General features: G+C 37.3%; 1 protein-coding gene across 21 annotated transcripts in view; it reads right to left on the bottom strand.

Annotated features, from left to right (window-relative positions):
* FHIT (fragile histidine triad diadenosine triphosphatase) overlaps window positions 1-23127 on the bottom strand; it is a 1508090-nt gene that overhangs the window by 1249345 nt on the left and 235618 nt on the right. Inside the window, exon 1 of one of the 21 annotated variants that reach the window (XM_054479721.2) lies at window positions 7602-7684. The exons of the other annotated variants lie outside the window; for them this stretch is intronic. The gene's annotated coding sequence lies outside the window, so the exon portion shown is untranslated. Of the gene's footprint in view, window positions 1-7601; window positions 7685-23127 lie in introns of those variants that run through there. 21 annotated transcript variants of the gene reach the window in all.

Genomic DNA, 23127 nt, shown 5'->3' with positions numbered 1-23127 from the left:
AAAGAATAAAAATAATAACAGGAGGCCGTGGAACAACTGAAGTATGGAACATGTATTTAGAAAGTGCTTTCTGGCATTTCAATAAAGGAAATTCACAGGGCTTCCAGCATAAGAACAGGATCCGAATGGATTCATTTTCCTGATAGAGTGACCCAACCCACAATGCAAAGTCATTAAGTCCCATCACGTGGCATTAAAAAATGCTTTTAAGCTAAGATCAGCCGAAAATGTGCCCAGGGCAGATTTTTATGACCATATCATCACAACCTGAAATTCAAATTGGTGAACTAGCTAGAAATACATGCTCACTAGAACGGTTCAGAGTTTTTCTGCATCTATCTCAGTGAAAAATGTTAGCAAAGGAAACCTTATTTTCCTGGAAAAACACTATCAAATAATAAAACAATTCAGGACCAGTTTTCACAAAGCAATAACAGGCCATACATAATTGATTGCCTTTAGTCTTCGTCTCTGGGTATTACAAATCACAGTTACTAGCACATCGAACAAACTTTCATTCCAGATTCAGACTGTCCTTCTTGGCACTGCCTGAAATGGCTTGAGCACCTTTATTGCACACTTTACTGCATTGTTCTTCAGTTGCTTCTTCAGTGAAGTTCTGCTATTCCCAACAACGTTATACCCTCCTTCTTTCTGTGTGTTTACTCACTGTCCCTGATGGTAGGCAAAAAGTAACTTCTAGAAGGGAACTGATTTAGACTTATGATCTCACCTCAGGCTTGCAAGGCAATACACACCACCCAGGGAGATAAAACATATTCCTATGAAATCATATCCTAACTCTCTCCATTAAAACTCTAGAACTGCACTAAAAGCAGGAAAGATATACTAAAATTATACCAATTCTTTGGCTTACCAAACATCAGGCAGCTGCATCCATAAAAAAAAGGAATAAATAATTCATTCCAAAACTCTTTTTTGCACATCTCAAGGCTCATAACATTGGTTTGTAGGAGGAGGTCTGAACGAGGGCCTAGAAATTCTGAGTTATGCCTTGGCCATAACAGGAACCTGATTCCTCTATCTTGCTCTCCCTTTGTATGTAAGGCTAATGATATACACCTGGGCTGCCAGAGACAGTAGCCATGAGCCACCTGTCTATTGAGCACCTGAAATGTGACTAGTCTGAAATGAGATGTGCTGTGAGTATAAAATACACACAGGATTTCAGAGATTTACTACCAAAAGAAGAATATAAAATATGATTCTTTAATAATGTTCAAATATTAATTACATGCTGTACATGCTGAAATGATAATATTTTAAAGATACTGGGTTAAATAAAATATACTATTTAAATTTATTTTACCTCTTCCATTGAACTTTTTTAATGTGGTTATTAAACATTTTTTTAAGTTATGTATGTGGCTCACATGTATTTCATTTGGATGACAATGATCTAGATATTCTGAATTGCTATGAAAGCTTAAGATTCTCTCCTTGTGGAAATGGGTAATTACAATCCTAACAGTTACGTATGTCTTAAAGGATGGAGAATGTGGGGGAAGAGGAAGCAATCAAGTCACCAAGTGTATTACATATTTAGTTATACTTCAATTTTCCTAAGCACATTACAAAAAGAATGGAAAGAAGGAAGAAAAGCATGCATGGTCCTTCACCCTCCTGAGAGAGAAATGAGACTGAAAATGGACTTTGAAATCAAACCATTTCAGATTAGAATTCTGCCTCTAACCTCAGTTTCTCCATTTGTAAAATGGAAAATAAGCATACTCACCTTTTAGAGAATTAAATAAGATCATGCAGATCAAGTACTTAAAGCAACATTGGGCACGGTTAGGAATAAAGATCTTGGCACTGGAGATGTTGAACCTGGAGCGGAAGGGACATTGAGACCAAAATGTCCATTGGGCAATGGGAATCTGAGCCTGGAGACCAATAAAAAGATGGATAGACGCCAGTGTCCTAGCAAGCAAGCCGCACAGGTGAGAAAACACTAAAACCAGGAAGGGAGCTGGTGTCACATAAGCAGCTCACACTTCATGGAAACATCACAGCTGCAGCTGAGCTCCAGCCAGTCGCTCCCATGAAGGAATAATAATGGTACAGTGTTGCCAGGTTTTCCAATTTTCTAAGAGAATCTAGAAATCCAGCTTTTTAAATGTTTAGAAATTTTTAAAAATTTAGTTTAATTTAAAAAGCACTCATTATTCCAGAGAGAACCCACGTGAAAATAGTTTAATACCAGCCGGGCGTGGTGGCTCACGCCTGTAATCCCAGCACTTTGGGAGGCCGAGGTGGGCGGATCACGAGGTCAGGAGATCGAGACCATCCTGGCTAACACGGTGAAACCCTGTCTCTACTGAAAAATAGAAAAAATTAGCCGGGCGTGCTGGCGGGCGCCTGAGTCCCAGCTACTCGGGAGGCTGCGGCAGGACAATGGCGTGAACCCGGGAGGCGGAGCTTGCAGTGAGCCAAGATCGTGCCACTGCACTCCAGCCTGGGGGACAGAGCGAGATTCCGCCTCAAAATAATAATAATAATAATAATAATAATAGTTTAATATCTCTGCTGCTGCTCAAAGGTCAACAAGTTAACTTGTTAGATTTCTACCATATGAAAGTTAACGAGGATCTCAGATGAAATTCCCACAATCCCCCAAACAGTTGAGCTGCCAAAGATGGAGAGGGAGATTTACCTCTTCCTCCTCCCAGCTCTTCCTGCTGCAGGAACACAGTTGCTACGACTACAGGTGTCCCAGCGGTCTTTCCCTCTCCCCAGACCCTGACCTGGATGTTATGCAGAATGTTTCAAAGAGAGCTGCAAAAGCACTAGGATTTTTTAACAGGAGACACGTGACATAATCCAAGGTGCTACTCCGGCTATTATCCATTGCCCGCTTTAGGTCTCTCTGGAATATTGTCTGTTTCCATTTCAGGCACTCTCAGCTACTACCCATTTTGGTTAATAAATTATGTTATTGTGTAAATGTATACAATCTGTAAGCCTGGAAGAACTGTCTGGAAAAAGGATTTTTAAAATATCACTCTTAAAAAAATAAATACTAGTGGCCTCTATAGCTATTGTAAGGAGTAAAAGGATTTACACCTGAAAAATTAAAATTACAGTAGCTACTCTTTCCTCAAGTAAGTGGTTCTTAGCAAATGCATTTTAAAGAGGATGACTTTCCAGTGAACACTTTAATTTTAATTTAACCTTCCCAGAAAATGAAGTGCTTTGTGTAGATCCTTTTGGTTTTATTTAAGGCATAAAAATTAGTTCTGAACTGTGATAATTGTGGGCTTAGGAATGTAATCATTCCAAGCACCACTTCTCACTTGCTTATAAGCCCTACAGGTCTTGAGTCGCTGTTTATTGCTAATTCGAAGTTGGCAAGTTATTTAACTGTGAAGCTGAACTTGAAGTCAGAGTGTGACGAGATGGTGGGAGGTAGATTGTTTTGTTTTGCTTTCAACAGGTTATCCAAAGCCCGGATGCAAGACACGGTTCTAGATATGTGCTCCTCTAACTCTTAATCTTAATTAAAATGGGATGATGAAATGTTCTAAAGCTGGAATAAAATATTACATTAATCTATAACTCTATTTTGTCAAACCAACCGCAGATAGGATACAGGTTCCTATCATCCACCCTTATGATTTTGTTCTTAATTGTGGCATTTTGTTGTTGCTGTGAGGACTCAACCTAAATACTATTGCTTCTGTTTGATTGTTTAAAGGAAAATAATGTGGCAAGCTTTGGTCATGAAAAATCTTAACGTCCATAATACAGTAGATGCAGCATTTCTAAACATTTTAGAATTATGTGTTTGAATCCATGACCACATACCCACATACATATAATCAACATTAACCAAAGGGTCATATGGCAATTTTTTTCCTTCATAATAAAGAGATCCTTTGAAACATTTTAAGATAAATGAATTCCTGCTTAAGTATGGGTGCATTTGAAGTGAGAATGCTTTGAATAAAGTTATCATTTTCACACACCACTATGCCTGAAAGTTATGAGCATTCAGATAGAAATCATTGAAGAAAACTTAATAAAAATATGTTTGGCATATGCTGTATTTAGTGTGATCAATAGTGTTTAGTAATTCAAGAAATGAATTAAAATTTCACCCTCATTTTGCCACTCCTAAATTTCCATTTGAAAAACAATAAGAGAAATTATTAACTGCCTGAATATTTCTAACGTGCTTCTCAGCATTATTGAGTAAAACTAACTCCACATTGCAGGCCGGTGTGCTGACTCAGGTTCCCAAGGTTTCTGTGGGAACTGTTCTTGCTGTTCTTTATTCTTTATTCAAAGGCATTTCCTAGTGCAGTATCTAATTTTAGGCACCTGGCTAGACTTTGGGGATGAAACAATACATGTCGCAGAATCCCTGCCCTTGGGTGCCTTACCCTCTCCTTCATACAGCATCTAATGGATCCAAAACCAGGGAGAAGGTGCACCTCACAGCCACAGGCTGCAACAGAGTAAGGTAAAGTGCTGGTACTATCTCGTTTGTGTTTGTCTGTCTGTCTCTGTTTTCTTCTTTTTAGTAGGTGTCGATATTTTACATAAAGATCTAAATTTCTGACTTCTGTTAAAAAAAAATCAGAAGATCTTAGCACACTGGACCAGAAAGACGACTTGGCAACAACTGACTGAAGCTGTGGGGTGGGAGTGTTGAGGGGGGTGTGGATAGAGCACGCTTCCCAGTCATCTCTGGATCAAAACTGGCTCTAGTTTGCCAGTGTTCCCACCACTCCCTATAGTTTTATACTCACTCATCTCCATTACCTGCTTTGTCCTCGTATTACAGTATTTACATTACTGACCTGCAAGAAGTAACTAGCAGTCAGAAAGCCTGATACTAGCCCTTGGTCTGCTGCTTATTAAATATATGACCTAGCATGAATTCGTGAATTGCATAACGCCTTGGAGCCTCAGTTTTCTCTTAAAAAAAATTAAAGACAAAACAAAACAAAACACGCCTTCTCTGGCACTGCAATTGCAAATCTCCGAAAAGAAATCTATGGAGGGGTTTCCAAACCTGGAAAGCATTAGGCCAAGGAATAATATTATTGTAATTTTGTTTTCAGAAGAAATATCTAGAAAATCAGAAATAACAGCCTATATCTGATTATACCTATAAAGATCACAAAGCACTCTCAACTGAATTAAATCTCACGTGACCTCTCAGATAAATATCACTTTAGCCATTTTGATGATGAAGAAACTCAGGCTGAAAAGGACCAAGGGATTTGCCCCATCATCAAATGCTGACATTTTTAAAAAGTCAACTTCAAGATAGTTCCCATAATTTTAACACCTATGAAGACACTATTAACAACTGACATCACATGATGAAACAATAACCAGTAAGATGAGCCATCATTTTCCAAGGATATACTCTGGATAGAGAGTAGCAGGTTTTTTGAGCTTTCGTTTGTTTGCTTGTTATTCAAGAACAACACTTTTTAAAGGGTATTACATCTTGTAATATAAAGGAAATATTTTAAGTAAATATTTGTAATAGATACTCATTTGGACTTCTAATAAACTAGTAGGGTTAAAGCTTTTGAGGATGCACTTTCTCATTAAATGTTTGTCAACATTACATTATTTTCTTAGAGATTGTTATCAGCAAGTAACTTCTATGAGAAACAAATGTCCTTAATTTTATTAAAGTCTACTTTTATTAATCCCTTCCCTACCCCTAATTGAGCTAATTTGAACTATAGTGCCATTCAGAAAGAAACATGAGAATTCATCTGGCTCATTGTCACATACATTTTTTCCAGAAAGAACCTAGTAGAGTTCAAAGCTTGATTTAAACATGAATTAAAGGTTTATCATTTACCTTTAAGAACAAACTCTCTGTAGGAATAGTAAGCTCTTTTAATGCATTTACATTTTATTAGGCTTACAGAAATTCAATTTATTGGTGTCTTTAGGTACACATTTACTGCATACAGTCAAATATATAACACCTTCATAGTAACTTTTTTTAAAAAGAGAAGGTAGACTTATTTAATTTTTTTCATGGTTCAGCATAATTCAGGTAGCAAAGTCTAAATGAACAAGCAGAGGGCAGATGAGTGACTTTAAGCGCACGGGAGATCTCCACATAGTAATTTAGAGACACTGTGGGAAATAAATAAGGAGATACGTGAAAGACTAACCAGCTCTTGGCAGGACATGTATATGACTGAGTAACATGCAAACTACTGTTTATACATTGCAATCAGCTGGCATCCAAGCAAAAAGCTTATAGATGAGTAGGACACTGCCACAGCCATGTTTTTGTTCTGAACCTCCTGATTAAGCAAATAAACTCAGATTAGAGAGCCACATGGAGAATACAATGCTAGGGACCATATACTTAGCAGGCAGGGTCTAAATATTAACAGCAACTGCAGAAGATATCACTGCAGACTTCAGTAAACTTTCTGAAACAATAATCTACAAAACCAGCTGTGTTTGGTGATGGCTCTTCATAAAAACAAACAGTTGCAAGAAATCTAACAGGATTCCAAGCTACTGTTCTCAGCTTATAGATCTCAAACACTGGAGAGAAATGCGTAACAGCCCAGCTTTTTATTATCCAAAGTGAAGATTTTGAAAGCAAATAGGATTACTATCTAGTATGGTCATCATTGCATTTTTTTAAAAAGACATTATTATTCTGGAATAGGAAGTATATGATCTCCTTACAATGAACAATTCTGTTTAGAAAAAGATAGAATATCTGCAAAGCACTTTTGAGGTAGGTTAAGTTCCTGGGAAACAGATTCCTCAGGCATTTAGCTTGAAGAAAGGTTTAAAAGGAATTCTTTGGGGATCAACACCTGGAGAAGGAAAGGGAAAGAGAGGAGGAAGCAGGTGAACTGAAGGAGAAGTCCCAGTGGTAGCTTGTGGGGAATAATGAAGATGGGGTGTCTTAGCACATTCTGGCAGTTGTAAAAAATATCATAAACAACAGAAATTTATTTATGATAGTTCTGGAGACTGGGAAGCCCATCAAGGTACCATCAGATTTGATGTCTGGTGAGGGCGCACTTCTGGTTCACAGATGATGGCTTCTGTCTGTCCTCACACAGTGGCGGGACTAGCAAGCTCCCTGGGGCCTCTTTTGTATGGGCACTAATCCCATCCATGAGGGTGGAACCATCATAACTTAATAACCTCCCAAAGGCCCTGCTTTGAGGGTTAGCATTTCAACATAGAAATGTTGGGGGTACACAAACATTCAGACCATAGCATGGAATGTCCTGAGTGAGGGTGAGAAGGCAGGGGCCTTTTTACCCTCCAGTGATCAGTCACTGCAAGCAGTCCACCTCATGAAGGAGGTATGCCTTTGGGAGAGGGTTGTCTATGGGCAGCACCACAGCAAGTGGGGTGATAAGTCCTCAGCTCCTAAAGGAGGACCTGGGCATTGCATTACAGAGTGCATGCGATACTTCTGTTCCAAGCTAGGTAAAATATTTTTAAGCTCTGGCTTTAAGGACAGTCACCTTTAAGCTTTTAATCTTAGACAACCATCATAATACAAGGGCTATTTGAGACACAATGATAAGACATTAAAAGGTCAAAGCACATAATGCTCTTACTGTCCATCAGATAACATCTCCAGGAAAATCAGTCCTGTTGCTGTTTGATACCAAATGGCTTCTTAGATATCCGATCTGCTGGCTTGCTCTGAAAAAAGGTAGAGTGAACTCATTTTTCTCTACTCCTTCCCTCTAAATACCCTGGAAATTATTCAACAGGAAGTGATAAAGAACTCTAAAACCTGGAAAAAAAGAAGATGGAAACTGACTAGGGGCCTTAGCACTTGAGGGACGACAACCTGGTGAGTTCCATGGGGTTTCCTTTTTATTTCCAATATACCCTATGCTGGGTTCCAGAGAGGGCTGCAACCACAAAACAGCAACAGGGAGAGCCTGCTCCCTCTGCTCAAATGACCAGTAAAGGAGAAGTCCAGTAGAGACCTAGTGGGGAAGCCCCAGCCCAAGCCCCTACTCTACCACTAGGGCAGCGATAGGCAGTGAGGCCCTAGGCCATCCCAACCATATATCTGACAAAGAATTACTATCTACAGTATATAAATAATTCTCAAAGCTCAACAGAAAAAAAAAACAATAAACAATTAGAAAATGAGCAGAAAACATGAAGAGACAGCTCACCAAAGAGCATATACAGGTAGCAAGCACACAAAAAAATGTTCAACATCATTAGCCATAAGAGAAATGCAATTTAAAACCACAATATTGTTACATATCTATCAGAATGGCTAAAATAAAAAAGCAGTGATAACATCAAATGCTGGTGAGGATTCAGAGACACTAGATCACTCAGACATTGCTGATGGGAATGTAAAACGGTACAGCTATTCTAGAAAATAGTTCAGCTGTTCCTTTTAAAACAAAAAATAAACTTGCTATATTACCCAGAAGTGGCACTCTCGGGCACTTGTCACAGAGAAATGAAAACTCATTTTCACACAGAAATTTAAACATGAATGTTTGTAGCAGCTTTATTTGTAATAGCCAAGAAATAAAAATTATCCAAATATCCTTCAATGGATAATGGTCAAACAAACTGTGATATATCATAACACGGAATATTTCTTAGCAATACAAAGGAATGAACTATTGATACACAACTGGATGAATATCAAGGAAATTATGCTAAGTAAAAATTAAAGCCAATCTCAAGAAGATACATACTATATGATTACTTTAATATAGCATTCATGAAATATGATAATTATAGAGATCAAGAATAGAGTAGTGGTGGCTAGTTGTTCAGAATGGGGTAGGGAATAGGTGTTGATTCTAAAGGGGTAGCATGAGGGAGTCTCTGATGACGGGACAGTGAAGTATCTTGATAGTGGTTGTGGTTTCATGAAGCTACACTTACGATAAAATTGTGTAGAGCTACACATGCACACATATGCACGCACAAATGAGTACCTGTATAACTGGTCAATCTGAATAAGCTCTATGGATATGCATTGTACTAATGCCAATTTCTGGTTTTTATATTGTCCTCTAGTTAGGCAAGATATTAACATTGGGGAAAACTGGATAAAGGGTACACAGGCACTCCCTGTACATTTCTTTGTTTGTTTCTGTGTATCTACCGTTATTTCAAATTTTAAAATTTGCTTTAATTGACAAATAATACTTGTATATATTTAGGGGGTGCAATGTGATGTTTTGATATATGCATACAATGTAGAATGATTAAATCAAGGTAATTAACATATCTATCATCTCACTTATAATTTATTTGTAGTGAGACATTTGAAATTTATACTCAGCAATTTTTAAATACGTGATACATTTTTATTTACTATAGTCACAATGCTGTGCAATAGATCTCAAAAACTTATTCCTCCTGACTAACTGCAACTTTGTACCCTGGTTTTTGCTTTTATTTTTGAGACAAGGTCTTGCTCTGTCACACAAGCTGGAGTGCAGTGGCACAAGCACGGTTCACTGCAGCCCGATCTCCTGGGTTCAAGCAGTTCTCCCACCTCAGCCTCCCGAGTAGCTGGGACTACAGGCATGTGCCAACATGCCAGGCCAGTCTTTTACTTTTTGTAGAGACAGGTTCTTACTATGTTGCCCTAGCTGGTTTCAAACTCCTGGGCTCAAGTGATCCTCCCACCTCGGCCTCCCAAAGTGCTGTGAGCCACAGGCATGAGCCACTGCACCTGGCCACTTTGTACCCTTTGATCAACATCTCCCCATTCCCTCTCCCTATCCCCCAGCCTCTAGTGACCACCATTCCACTCACTACTTCTATGACAAAAATTAAAGTTTGTTTGTTTGTTTTTTAATTAGGCCCATTGATTGCTCAGGGTAAGAAATCGTAATAAAATTCTAGGTATTTCTTCCTTTGCAATGTGTCAGCATCTGCATCTATCATTGGAAAGTGGATTGTAAACCCATCTCAGATGCCCACACCTCCATTAACCTCTCCTACTCCCGGCCCAATTTTGTCCTCCATACCCCTTCTTATAGTTGCTTGCCTGGGATCCCTTCAATGGCTTAGCAAACTCTATGCCAGTTCCTGGGTTGCACTTCAACACTTTCTGGACCCTAGCCCACCTCTGTTGTAATCCCTTTCTCAAGGTCTGGTGCAATTAAGAATGCCACTGAAAGGGTTTTTGTTGTAGTTCGCACCTATCAAGCACAGACCTATCCTGATTACTTGTGGCATTTTGCAGTGATATAAAATTAAAACTAAAGCACAGGAGAAGAACCTTAGGTTTTTTAATAGATAATTTATTGTCTATAAATTCTCCCAAGAGGAATCCATGCCAGTCTACAGAAACTGTCTCTCCATTGAGACCCATACCATTTGTCTGTAAATTCTGCACACTGATAGCCATTTGCAATCTGCAAAAGAAAAGCCATCTATCTAAAGGGCTTTTCTTTTGCACACTGTATTTCTTTTGCCACACTGTTATTCCTTTGTAAGATTAAGAAATTTATACTAATTTAAAAGATAACTGAATTCTTATTCTTTTACAAATTAGACTTTAAAACACAGCCACTGAATTGACCAAGCACTACCAAGCTTTTATCCTTCTTTTATTTAAATGTACTGAAACATTAGTGATGAAAGTTTTCATTTAAAGAATTCTGATGATTCTAATATTCATTTATAAAGTCCATTTCGCTACCACATTGTGTTTATGCGCCTTAAAAGCTGAAGCTACGACTGCTCTAGTACTGAGTTCTCCAGTGCTTATCATTAATTAAAAGGTAAAAAACGATTACCAGGGTATCTGCAATCAAGCTTTCAATGTAAGAAATATCAATACCCATTAACTGAGAACATTTTGGAACCAATTTTAATAGGCAAAGAAGTCCAAAGAGAAGAAAAAATGTTCTTTATTATTTCAAATTAAAACCAGATCAGTATATCTTACTGAAAAGTTGCAATTGCCCATGCCTTCCAGGCATCTGCCTAGCTTTTCTCTTATAGCAGATGCTAAAGAAGAGAAATCTGGCATGTCCATTTCTGTAATATTTACAGATATAACACATCAGCAATACATCAGTTTGGTTTTTTATGGAAGCTAACATCAAGAAGCAAAACATGCTCTGCGGGTGTACTCGTGTACTTACTTCAGGTCATCCTTATGCTTGGGGGTGGGCAGATAGATTATTAAATAATGACTGTACTGAGTGTCTACTAAGCACACTGGTGTACTTGTGTTGAGGGCACCGAGACGAATAGAAGAATCCCTACCCTAAAGGAGTGCAAAATCTAGTATCAGAGCCACATGAATATTGTACAAGTGAAAGAAGGTGAGCACAGATTATGTCCATGGTGAAAAGTTCTGAATATCTGTTGAGACTGATAAAAATAGATCCTGCTAATGTTAATGGCAAAAATGACCTGAGTGTCTTTAGCTCCCCAATCAACTCTACCAGTATCCACCCAAGCCACCCCAAATAAAGTGTCTGCCCAGTATTCATATGCAGTTTCAAAAAAGTTGCCCAGTTTCTCCTCTTCTGTATTGGTAGGAATTGAGCAGGACACAGATGGCCCACTGAAATTAGAATAATTTGAGGAAGGTTTAATAAAGGTACTATTTATAAAACTTTGGGTAGTATGTAGGGAAACCATAAGGGACATTCAACACTCTGGAGCTGTTATCATCACACGACATAAAGGGAGAAGGGGAAGGAGCACTGACCAGAACTTGGAAAGAGAAAGTCTGGTGGAGAGGTCAACCTCAAGAAGAGCTATCTCCTTTGATACAGGAACATAGCCAGCTCAAAGGGACCCCACAGGGAGGGATCCAGGGCAACTAATACCTTGACCTCACTCTCCTTCCATTTTCCAGTCTCCTGCTTGGGTCCCCCGATTGGCCAGAAGGCAAAAAAACCCACTGATGAAGCATACAGGTCAGCAGGTGGAAAAGGATAGCATCCCTGATTCCTGGTATTAAGAAAATCAATCAGCTGCCAACCGCAGAGAACTGCTGTGAAAATTAAACGATGTAAAGCACATTATGCACTCAGACATACCTCAAACATAGTAAGTAAATGAGAAATGTAAGTTGTTAAATATATAATACGGGATTTTTGTCATTATACAATTCAATTTAGCAATTATCTATGCCTCCCACCATTTTCTCCCCACATGAGAGGTACAGCAGAGAGGGAGAAGAACCAACATTTCCTGGGTGGCTAGTATGATTGCAGCAGAGCGCTAAGCATTTGCTATATATCCCATCTTATTTCATTCTCCCTAGAAAGAATGTGATAGGAATTATTAAGCTCTTGGGAAAGGTGAGTAAATGAAGCTCAGATATGTTGCCTATAATTATTGCTTATAATTAGGATCTCAGATCTGTCAAATTCCTAAGCGAATGACTTCTCCATTATTTTATGTAGATGGGCTACCTGTCCATATTAGATAATTTTATTTTTATCACGTTGAGGGGAATTAGAGACAAGCTTGCTAAAAGCTAAGCATCTAACTTAGGGTTTGCCACAGAACAGATAGTCAGTAACTGCTATATATGATGATGAGGAGGAGCAGGATGATAATGATTGTGATGGTGGTGGTGATGGTACTGGTGATGGTGACGATGATAATTATGGCAGCGGTGACAAATGATGGTGGTAATAGTGATGATAAGAACCACCCTACTTTAACCTAGGGCCAAAGAACTTCTGTAACTGACACCAAGAATTCCTTAAATAAGGTTTCAGCATATAGTTGAAGTAGCAGAACTGATAAATATTTGTTAATCCTGGTCCCTCAATCCAAGAAGAAGCTTTTTCAGAGCAGCCTGTGTGGTGCATGGCTGGGCCACTATGAATTTCGGTCTCCCTGTGTGTGAAACGCAATAATTATATATGTGGTGCCTAGAGCTAATGTGAAGAATGAAAGAAGGAATGCATTTAGAACACTTGGAACAGAGCCTGGAGCACAGCGAACACTAGGTCAAGGTAGCCGCTTACTGTCGGGGAGGTTAGTTCCATCATGGCTGGGCTCTCAGCAAGTCTTCTTTTGAGGAAAGGATCGGGAAGTGGAAATGGCCCCTCTCCTTACCAGCTGTGTCCTCACCCACTCCACTCATCTACACAGTTTAGAATCTGAGGGTGAAAGAAGGAAGAGCAGGCAAGGGAAGGCAGCAGTGGAAAACAGCTCTTGGGTGGTAAGTAGGGAGCAGGAAGAGCAGTTACCACCATGCTTAAAACAAGGTTTTTTAAAATAAAAATTGCCTAAAGTCACATTTGAAAATAAAGAGCTTAATAAACATGCTGATGGCAAAGAGAACTTGTAAAACAGTTTCACTTGAAAAAGGCCGAGGTTAATGATATAATTTCAATTCTGAACCTTCTTTTAATATGGATTAGTGCTCTCAAATATGGGATTTGACATTAAGATGCCAAAAGAAGACTCAGAAGGTAACATCAAGCAGTATTTTTTAAGGAAATTTCTTTCTTTTATCATTTGAACACAGCTGAATCAAAATGTTAATAAAAATTATTCTGTCATAAAAACAGCAACATCAATGACCATAACAAATGCTAAAAAGCAAAATTATCCATGAAATTAAAAATATTTCATGAACCCAAGGTGAGAAATATTTTAGGGATGACACTTGACACTTGAGATTTATGTAATGAGACATTACCAGCTTTTATGTATAAAATTTCCTTTCGGAAAAAAAGGTATGAAAAATCAAAAGAAGGCACCAAAAAATCCCCCACTGATTTGAAAAATATATTCTTTTTTTTTTTTTTTTACAATTAATTGCATTTGGAGAACTGCATCACACTTTTAAATAAAATATACATAACACATTTTCTCTTTATAGAAAAACCTTTACAAAACTTTAGGTTTGCTGAATTACTGCTGAAAAAGTATTTTTGAAATAAAATATACAGAATGAATAAAGCATCTTTACTCCATCCTCCAGAAATTATCTAGACACAAATATATACATGGCTAAGTTAAAAAACTTACATAGTAGAAAGTTTAATAATTTGATCTATAATATTAAGCTGTTGATACTTTCGATTGGAAAGGAGGGGAAACAGCAAAAGAAAAATTAACCACAGAATATATTCTTTGCAGTTTGAGATATAAAATGTTTTATCATTTATATTAATGTGCATAACATTTTAATAGTAATTGTTGACTCTTTCATCTTGCTGTCTTATTTTTTAAAGCTTATCATAGAAAAGTCTCTATATGAAATTGTTCATCCAAACAGATAAAAAGTTGGAATTATAACTGGGTCAATGAAATCTTGTTGTTTTGTATTTTATTGCTTTGCTTCTTCTTTAGTAATCATCTTTGCAGTCTGTCTAAACAATTCTCTGTGCACTGACATTTGCAATAATGTGTTTACATCACATAGTTAGACCCTGTCATTCGATGGAACAAGAGGCTGTATTTTGTAGCCCCCAGACACTCTGCATACCTTACTCCCTCTTTGGCCTGAGAGTGTAATCGTTTTTTCATCTGTCATGTTTAATTACTTTTACAGGCATTAACAACAGTTTACTAGAAATCGATGGAGGAGCGATAAATTCATCAGGTTCAGTGGAGTTAAGAAGTTTCATATTCTTTTTCTCAGGTGAATATCTATTTGAGAACTACTAACTTCATCTTCCATAAACCTAAAAAATATAATATATGATTTTCATCTTTCTACCAGTTCTTAATCTCCTACTAAAGACGGAGCCGCAACACAAAATCAGGAGTCAATAGTTACAATGCTGTCTCACTCTGCCACAAAATTGTGTAACTTGAAGGAAACTTGGGTTCCCTTATGCATGCAAATGCCCTATGCAACTACAGAATGTGTTCCCTACACTTCGGAAGCTGTTGATGCTCCACTCAGATCTCTGTAGGATCCCTTTTACCAGTTTGGTGTCCCATTCCTCCCTACAGGTGTTGCTGCCCATCTTCTCCAAAGAATTGCCCTTGAGTGACCAGAGCAACACCCAGAGGTTCTGGGGAGATATATCACTAAATTCGGCCCCCACCCAGGGTCCATAGCTAAAGACTGAATGGTGGGAAAGGAAGGTACAAAAGTCTACACTCCTGTCTCAAGGCAGAACTGACCCTGTGTACGTTTCATGCTCCCAAGACTCCCCATGTGATCAGGTTAATTTCACCTGAAACCACAACCTTGGTAGCTTCTTCCACTTCCTCATCCTAATTCCCTCACTCCCTTCCTGGTTTCTCCCAAGAGCACTCTCTTACTAAACACCTGCACACCCATCTCCAGCTCTAGGGAATTCAACCAAAGACCCTGTAGAAGCAAACATTAAAGAAAAGACAGGCATACAAATGGTCTTCCAGTTTTTGCAGGTAATCAATATCTCAGCCATTTTAAAAGGTACTGTCCACAGTGTTTTATAAGCACAAATTGGGGATGGAGGGGAATCACATGCCCGTTATGTAACTGTGTGAAAAGAAGTTCCTAAGAGCTACAAAGTCACATCATTTGCAGAAGTCACTAACTGATTCCTGCTCCAGGGAAGGCTGCAGTTGGCAAGGGCTGGCCTTCTTGGCAGGTGTCAGGCAGGGCCCTGCACTACAATTCTCCCCGCTTTGGGGGAACAAAAGGAGTCTGGGGCTAGGAAGGAAAAAAAAAATGACAAGCTAAGCATCAAACTACAGACAGCTCTTTGAAGCCTCCCTGATAGAGGTGGTTGTGTTTGTGCAACAGTTATTGGGTTGAGTCTAATAATGAAAGGACACATCACCACTTACTCTGTGATGTCAGTAATGAAAGCTATCAAAACTAAGCCTGAGTGGGCCTGACTGTCCCCTGTAAATCTAACATGGACAGCTTAATGAGGGAGGGACATTATCTTTTCTCACACTCCAATTTTACTCACATAAGAAATGTGGCCCACATTGGCAATTAACTTGAGAGATTAATTAAATCCAATAAGAAGTTCAGTTCCCTCCATAGTGCATTCTGATATCATGTGAAGGCACCAACATGCTGTGGGCACTTAGCAAATGTTAAATAATAATTACTAAAATAATGGAACTAATTTGGGCTTTTTTTTTTTTTTTTGCAGAAAACTAGCAGCTAACTGCTTCAGTAAATTAATTCCACAATCTGATACAGCTACTCGATATTTCACACGGTCTTATTTCCAAACTCTGCTTTATTACCCTGAAACTGCCAAGAAACATTGCCCAATAATTGTGTTTCTTCCCTCAGCAATTTTACTCACCAATAGTATTTAACATATTTTATTGGGCCCTCTGAAGAATAAGGAGGCAGCCATTCAGACAAAACATAAACTCTGCCCCAGCTTAAGAAGCAATAGACTGGGTCCCATTGTGTCTCTTTCAAAACAACGGCTGACACTGACAAGGAACAGGAAGAGCAGCAGGGGTACAGGCATGAGCTTCACTTAGTGTCAGAAGGCCACATGATGTAAGCTCTGGTGGTTCTCTTTCTTATGGGTTCCCTAATTCATCCTTAGCTCCTATTTTTGTGTTTTCTTCTCTGAAACGGTAAAGTGCTTTCCTCCACTACCATATATGAAATTTGATCTTAAGAAATAGGAGTCTTCAAATTTGACCAATGGCCAAATGGTTATTAAACTGATGCCTTGGTGAAAGTCTGAAATTGTTTTTTAACTGGTTGCTGTAAAATCATGTTCCTATAATACAGATCAAATTAATATACTGGAGTTATTATATAGATACTACATATGAATAATAATGCCTACTCCTGCCCCACTGCTCCCAAATCAACCTACTCAAAGAAGTACTTCCTAACAATCTCACTATCAAGGACTCCTTTTATTATGATTTGAGAATGGAGTACATGTTTGAAAATATTTCATCTATCCAAGATTAATGATTAATTCATTTCCTTTTTGGTATTATTAAGAAAGACACATATCCTGTCTGATGGAACTTCTAATAAATAAATAATGAAATTACAACATGAAAGTAACATAATCTTTGACAAAAATGGGAAAATATAATATTTGGGTAGCCTTTCATAGTTAGTGTGGTTACAAATACCCTTTAGGAAATAACGAAAAGAGCTTGAAGGTTTCTTTTCTATTTTGGAGAGAATTCTATGACAAGGTGATATTTTAGACCTACCCTAATAGTCACTAGTGCAGAAGATTTACATCAACAATCTTTTATACAGCCAGAAGTTTCATCTACCTAAGTGGCACCTTGAAACTAGAAAGAGATGGTAATTAACATCAAGCCTCAATGTTCTAAGAATAATCACATCACCTGAAGCATGGTATCTCTGGGCATATCTTCAATTATTACCAAAAATGTCTATGCTATTAATACACTTGATGACAAAGCATTCCTACACTTGATTACCAAAAAAAAAAAAAAAAAAAGTAAATGGTAAACAACTGATTGAATTTATTGGATCTGGGGTGATCTTACACTTGTATCAAACTGTAAATACATTTAACTCAACTGATCCAATATTAGTCCATTAGTCCATATTTTCCACTTAGGGTATTATCGCAGACCTACTGATAATCATAATGGCTAACAATATTAAGCTCTTACGAAATGCTTTACATGCATTCAATCATTTATGTGACTCAACAATCCCATGTAATAAGTACTATTACCATTGCCATTTTACAGATGACAAAACTAATGTTTAGAAAGGTTAAGTATCATGCACAGCCACACAGCATCTGCATTTATCTGCTGCTTGGTCAATCTGGACTAAACAACCAACAGGGATCAGGCTTGATATTCTGTTCCACCTGATGGCCAAGGAAGATACTGTGCAAATGCCTGCACATTTGTCCTTAGACTACAAGCTTTCTTTCAGTCCTGTCAGCATTGACACTGCCAATATTTTAAGAAATGTATTTAAAGTCCCTTCTGATACTTCTTATATCACCAGCTTAACTGCACACAAAATAAGTTAATTGGTTCTAAGGTTTACTTAAATATTTCTCATTGTAGCAGAATTGTGAAAGGAGAAGTAGATAATATCAAGAGTTGACGGTTCCATGTTCTATAGAAAGTAAGAGTCAGAAAAAATATAACCTAAATAATTCCATTGAACTCTCAGTATATGTAGGAGTAATGGCATAATGATATATTGTTGGTATAATTATATGTAAATGATAAATTCTTGGAAAATAATTTTAATTCACATTCTCTAACATGAGAAATTTCTCTTCGCTTAAGGTAAACTTCGAATGTTTCCTTTCTTTCCACAAGGTGGAAATCTTGAAGTAATGGGCTACTGACAAACCAGAGAAATTATATGCACTGACTTACTTATTCATTCTTAGTTTTAGATTATAAAAGTCTTCTTGTGTAGCTTAGAGAATTTTCCAAATCCTTTATAACTGTGGTTGTGGAATTCCACAATGTTGAACCTGAATAGATTCCTATTTATGACAAGTTACAAATTTCATTGTAGAAACTTATGTGCAAAAGACATAGATTCCAAAGATTTACCACTTTCAGTATCAAAGAATTTACCTTTCATTTTTAGCTTACTGTCACATAAAAATTGATCCAAAATGCTGTTTTAGGCAGAAACCAGCCCTCATAAATTCTTGATGAATCCAGATCACCAATATGAATATCAGATATTGAAATCCTCAGAATATATATGAAGGGGATTAACACTAATTATCAATACACTAAATGGCCCTATCTTAGGCTGTTACGTACCTTCATTCTTCTGCTTTATACAGTCTATAATAAGTGGTCTTCCAACTGGAGTTCATGGAATCAGATATTCTTAAAAGAATCCATTTCAAGATCCTCAACTTTTTTCCTAAAATTGATCTGTCTGAAAATGTATCTGCAGTAAAGGTATCATGGGGATGACAATTTCTGTTTAAAGATCTCGCCTTTTCATCTGCAAACAATTGTCAAAGAATACATGGCTCCTGAGAAAAAAGTCCCACGAGAGCAAAGCAAAATGGGAATCTGTAAAAAATACAACGGCGATGGTGCCTTATTTCTCTCAGGAGCAGACTCACTGCAAACCTCCTCACCATATCAGCCAATCTATTTCAGACTGAGAACTCAGAAGTGAAATGACAGGCATGGGAAGGACCACAAGGAAGTTTAATTGAATGTGAAAATCCAAGTTGAAAGAAAGTGGGCCTGACCTAGCTGATTGATTCAGCACATAAGTTTTTCAAAATAAACTATAAAGTGGACATTTTTCACAAACCTAATGAGTTAAATCTGCAGTTCCAAGACTTGGAGGAAATACATTCAAAGAATGTACTAAGCAAGAGAATCTTGTCCAAAAATTAAAAATCATATTTGCAGAGGTATATTGAAATTTGGAATATTTCAGTTTTTCCAACTCTGAGTCTATCAGATTCAATATGGTACCTCTAAGAGAAAGAGGAATAGGTATAATTAATGGGCATTTGAGAAGCTTTGGTAAGCCTTTGGTGTATTTCCCAGGAAAAAGAGAAATTGAATATCTTGAGTGACTGAGCAACAAATTCTTTTTCAAGACAGTTTTTCTCTCAATAAAATCGAAGGAGAACTAATTGAGTTGTCAGAGGATGAATCATAAAAAAAAATTTGATGAGAAATTACTATATGATTTTGGCATAAGACTGGCAAGAAGTTTTTAAAAATTCGATGGCATAAAAATACCTCCAATCTCATCCACTTATGTATGTGAGAAAGATTTCTCAATGCTTATCTCTAGAAAATTGAAAAATTGGGATTGTGCTAAATCCTGTTTTGTTTTGAAACAAATAATACTTGACTTGATATAGGAACGAATTAAAAAATTTTAAAAAGCCCTGACCATCTAATTATTAGATGAGGTTTCAATAATTTTAACTTTTATATTTAATAACTGTTAATATATAAAAAATATAAGAAATATATATTTTTTGTTTTGATGAATCTTGTCCTAATAATAGTGATAAAAGCTCAATCCAGATGTAATTTTTGAAATGTAGAGGATTATAAATTCAAAATTTTTTTAAAACATTTAATGTTCTGAGACTATATGATGATGCATAAAATATTTCAAGCATATTACATTGATAAAATTCTGTGAGACAAATGAATGAAATATGAGTTAAAAGAGAGAAAGGAATGGTGCACAATTTTCAATGAATAAAGAATTTGTTTTTATATTGTTAAATTGACAATAGTGAGACTCAACTCATTGTAGTATTTAGATTCCAAATGGATACACTTAAAAATTATTTAACAATTTTTAAATGTCAATAATAAGCCAGAAATTATATTCTTTGCAACTCTTTAAACTTATAACAAATTGGAAGCCTATAGTTTTTCCAGAAGTCTTTCAAGGTTCAGGGAGCAAAAAAAGAAAGAAGAAAAAAAGGAGCTTTCTGCTTTGTTTCTCCTGCCTTGTTATTATTTCTGGAATTAGAAGATATGCTTTCCTGGCCCCACTTTCAGATTTGCTCTTTGATCCACTCTCCCCTTAGAAATTGGATTTCTGAATAGCTAAGGTCTCCGGATCACTGAATTGCGGATATGATAAACTTTCCAAACAAATATGATTCTAATTATTTGCTTTACCCAAAGACTCATTACAGGGTTCTTTCAAATAACAATCTTCTCCAGTGCTTTTGAAATATGGTTCTATAATTATAAAAATTCACCTCGCATTCTGTTTACAGGCTTTTCATTTTTTTTTTAGGTCTAAAATACAAATGCATTGCTTTGATTCCATAGCAGATTCTTGAGAGTAATCCCTTTTTAAGTGTCTTTACAAATATGTTATTTAGTCCAACAAGGCAAAAGAGGAAAATAGAAAAGAAGGGAGAGAGAAAAAAGAGGAGGTGATGAAATGCCATCATGATATCAGAGAAGGAGGTGGATAATTTAAAGCAGCAAGGCCCTTTCAAATAGAAGATGGCTAAATTTTATCACTAATTCACAATAGGATTGGAACATGAATTAAATTTCATTTGAAAACAAAGATACCTATTGCTATATATAGTCCCCGCCTCAACAGCAATACCAGCCTGATTTCTTTCACAGTTTTCTTTCTGAGACAAGAAATACCCTAATAAAACAAAGGGAAAAATGTATTTCCCAGTGTCTAATGATCTTTATAAGTCCTTTGAGCTTTCCATGGACCTCAGTTTTCTTATCTGTAAAATAAGAAAGTTGATTTAAACCAGTTTTTGAGGAGGGGCAAGAGAGGGGGCAAGGAGCGCAGATGAGAAGAATCACAGGAAGGCATGAATTTTTTGACAGAATACCCACACTCTGCATGACTTTCCAGATTTCTACTCAAGCTGCACCACTGTCCCTGTGGATGCTGAGAACTCCAGCTGTGGGAATTTGTGTTCTCTCCTTGGAAGAGGACAAATGGCCAGAAACAGCATGCATAACTGTAAAGATCCCTTCCAGCAATGAGATACCACGATTCTTCGGCTATGACTAGAAAACATATTGTTATTCACGTATTTCTTCTCTCCTTTCCTTTGTCTCTGGCAAGCATCACTATTTGCTCCTTGCTGCCTAGAACAGTATGAGGTATATATGCCTGGGGTGTGAAAGGAGAGATGGAGGGAGGGACATATTTACAGCAGCTATGATGCTCAAGAGCTATATTAATCTGCAGCTCTGTATTTTCATGACTTCACAACTCTCCAAGCTTAAAAATATATATACATACATCCGGATCGGCGCGGTGGCTCATGCCTGCAATCCCAGCACTTTGGGAGGCCGAGATGGGCAGATCATGAGGTCAGGAGATCGAGACCATCCTGGCTAACACGGTGAAACCCCGTCTCTACTAACAATACAAAAAAAATTAGCCAGGCGTGGTGGTGGGCACCTGTAGTCCCAGCTACTCAGGAGGCTGAGGCAAGGGAATGGTGTGAACCCGGAAGGCGGAGCTTGCAGTGAGCCGAGATCGCGCCACTGCACTCCAGCCTGGGTGACAGAGCAAGACTCTGTCTCAAAAGAAAAAAAAAAAAATATATATATATATATACACACATCCTTATATATGGGTATATATGCATGTATATATGTGTATATCTATACTCACATCCATATATATATATGTACACACACATCCATATATATGACATTTTAAAAGATACTCTTTTCTCTCACCTTGAAGTCTGTTAAAAGGTATGCGTAAAAAAGACCTACAAAACAACGAGGTTACTAGATAAGGTACTTTTCCTGAATCACAGAAGCTCCTAGATAAAATGGGGCCTGACTTGGTGGTCAGCTGTCAGAGTGAAACTTAATTTAACAGTAACAATAGACAAACTATGTCAGACTAAGTGCTTCATCGACAATCTGAACAATTTTCAATAAAATGGCCTTGATGTCAGTTAAGGCAGACAATCCCAAGTAGAGAAAGACTACGCGGGAAAAAAAGTTAAGAAAACCTTCTGCAGATTCAAAGGGGGATTTTTTTTTAATCCCTCTGACTAGCCTCTCTGTATGTAACTTTCAGTGGTTCTTGCCTTCAAGAGGTTTTCCCACCACAGTGAGGGGCTGAGGGAGATGTTTGTGTCCCTGGATCTAGTGATTTGTTTTCATGGCTCTGAAGCCCACAGTCACTCCCATTTAGAAAATATTCTATATCCTTTTGGATTACGCTTGATCTCTTTTTATCTAATTAATTACATCTCAGGAACCAAGAAGTAATTACATTAAGAACTTGGAGGCATGCCTTCAGGAATGTCACTATGGCTTTCTGTTTGTTTGTTTTAAAGCAAATCAGCACTCTGGAACTTGGTTCAGATTAGCAATTTTATGCATTCAGCTGGATACAATGCAACTCCTGGTTATTAGAATAAGAAATCAGGTGAAGGACATAAACAAATGTGGTTCAATCTCTCTCTCTTTCCCTTCCTTTCTATTCCACTTTAGTATAGCAATTACAGGCCTCTGAGTTTGGGTTTAGCATAGTGACAGTAGGCAAATATTTACTTGGTTTTTTTTTGTTTTTTTTTTTTGTCAGAAATTTTTATTTATTTAAAGTAACATTGGTTATTGATTAGACATATATCATTATGGTTTAGGGTATGAGATATAGTGTCCAATGCGGTATTATTAGTTTAATATATATCTACTTGTGGCAATAGTGAACAGTTTCAAGAGATGAATACATAATTTAAATGG

This window comes from Pongo pygmaeus, chromosome 2, assembly GCF_028885625.2.
Source record: "Pongo pygmaeus isolate AG05252 chromosome 2, NHGRI_mPonPyg2-v2.0_pri, whole genome shotgun sequence".
NCBI lineage: Eukaryota > Metazoa > Chordata > Mammalia > Primates > Hominidae > Pongo > Pongo pygmaeus.
This window is presented reverse-complemented; position numbering and strand designations above follow the sequence as displayed.